This window comes from Nicotiana tabacum, chromosome 16 (genome assembly GCF_000715075.1).
Source record: "Nicotiana tabacum cultivar K326 chromosome 16, ASM71507v2, whole genome shotgun sequence".
In the NCBI taxonomy this organism is placed as follows: Eukaryota; Viridiplantae; Streptophyta; class Magnoliopsida; order Solanales; family Solanaceae; genus Nicotiana; species Nicotiana tabacum.
The window spans coordinates 101,269,966-101,272,274 of NC_134095.1; the positions used below are offsets into that span (position 1 = coordinate 101,269,966).

The 2,309-nt window shown below is 32.4% G+C and overlaps 1 non-coding gene across 1 annotated transcript; it reads left to right on the plus strand.

Annotated features, from left to right (window-relative positions):
* Positions 1-1,594: 1,594 nt before the first annotated feature.
* On the plus strand, positions 1,595-1,666 carry TRNAT-UGU (transfer RNA threonine (anticodon UGU)). Its single transcript has one exon. It is a non-coding gene; the product is annotated as a tRNA-Thr (tRNA).
* Positions 1,667-2,309: the final 643 nt, after the last annotated feature.

A 2,309-nucleotide genomic window follows, 5' to 3' on the forward strand; every position in this document is an offset into this window, starting at 1 on the left:
GGACAAAAGAAGATCAACTACTGGTTATGTGTTTACTTTTGCAAAGACACCAATTAGTTGGAAGTCTACTTTGCAGTCAACAGTTGCTCTGTCTACATCAGAGACAGAGTACATGGCTATTACAGAGGTTGTGAAAGAGGCAATTTGGCTTCAGGGGTTGCTAAAAGAGCTTAGTATTGGACAAAAAAGTATCACAATTTTTGTGATAGTCAAAGTGCTATTCAATTAGCGAAGAACCAAGTTTATCATGCAAGGACGAAGCACTTTGATGTTCGGTATCATTTCGTACGAGAAATCATAGAAGAAGGTGGAGTCACTGTGAAGAAAATTCATACTACGGAGAATCTTGCTAATTTACTGGCAAAAGTGGTGACTGCGGTCAGGTTTCAACATTGTTTGGATTTGATCAAAATTGTTGAACACTGAAGATTGAAGATGAAGACACAACCAAAATTTGTTAGTAAGAGAAAATTGAAGATGTGGAACTTTGCCAAGGTGGAGATTTGTTGAATATGTCAAAAGTTCATCCCACATTGGTGGGGAACTTCATTTGGGGGAGAATTTCACCCTATAAAAGAAGGCCTAATGTTTAGGATTTAAAAACACCTCTCATTTTCCTTCTTGTCTTCTTAAGACATTTGTATCTTCTCTCTTTAGTATTATTTCACTTGTATTTTTGGAGTGGAATAGAATATTGGTTGTGTCCGAGGAAGTAGGCAAAATTGGTCGAACCTCGTAAATTCTGGTGTTCCTTTTAGATTGCTTTATTGTCTTATTTATTATTTGGTGGCTGTCATAATTTTTGGTATAGTAGTTGTGACTCATTCACACTATATACATTTGGCTTCCGCAACACCCTTTAGTTGAAAAATTATATTTTACATATAAGGTTAAATCTGTCTTATACCTCTATATGTTATATTTTGAATCCTCATGACAATGACAAAGCCCAAAAGCATAGCTCAGTGGTCAAGGGGGTTCAAAATCTTTGCGAGATCGTTGGTTTAATTCACATTTGCCATAATCTTTTTTAATTTTTTAACTTTTTCTTTTTTGAACCGCTTAGCGAAAATTGAAGAAAACTATAAATATGTGATATATATATATATATATATATATATATATATATATATATATATATATATATATATATATATATTTGTGTGTGTGTGTGTGTGTAAGCGTATAAAATATGTATATTATACGTATATAATTCACATGTTTACAAATATATATATATACCGGGAAACCATGGATTTTTGAGTTTTCGCCATTGGTTACTGGTTGAGCCACTGCTAGCATGAATTTGTGTCAACTTTACACAGTTCTGGTGGCAGTATTTAGCCAAAGTCCTACTAATTGCATCATTTACCTAAATTTTGCTCAGAAGCCTAGGAAAATGAAATGTAAAGGTTACGATGACGTCATACATATAGAACAGTCCCAGAACGTTGAGGTGGCATAGCATTTTTACATTTTCTAGAAGAATAACACACCGTTTTGACATTTACTTGGAAATAATAGCGGTATTTGACTAAGGGCTATATGAAAGACATGACTTCAAAATTAAACTAAATTCTTTCGTAGAGAAAGAGCCCTTATAGCTCAGTGGTAGAGCGTCAGTCTTGTAAACTGAAGGTCTGCAGTTCGATCCTGCATGGGGGCATCTCTCTACTATTTTAAATCATTTGATTTTTCTAGTGCAACTAATACGATGCTTAACTTTTACAAAAAAAATAAAAAAATGCACCAACTTTTTCTTACTTATAATTTCCCTACTCACTCCTTTCCCTTTGATCAACAGTATAATTTTGATTGTACATGTGATAACTAGAAGGTTCTTGAAATCAAGTTGTGTACTCACACTAATATGTTACTATGATATATTTCAACTTCAACTATACATAAATATTGTAACTAATTAACTGCGCAAATTTTCTTTTGAAAAGATAAAGTGTGCATAACAAAGTTATGAATCATTCAAAAATTATGTTTTTCACGTTTTATTTCCACACATACTTGAATATCATGCATTCACTTTTCATTAGCAGCTTACAAAATATTATAACGGGCCGACCTGTTGTTTTGAGTACTAGCTTTTCATAGCTCTATTTGATAATTTAAATTGTGAATTTTTAAAGAAAATGTGATTACGAGACTTTTCATAGCTCTATTTGATAATTTATAACTTGCGTGTGTGGTTCGGGTAGATTTTCGAAAAATTAAATTGTGAATTTTTAAAGAAAATGTGATTTTTGGTAAACAATCACGGATCAATGTTTTGACAATTGTGATAATTTTGAACTTGT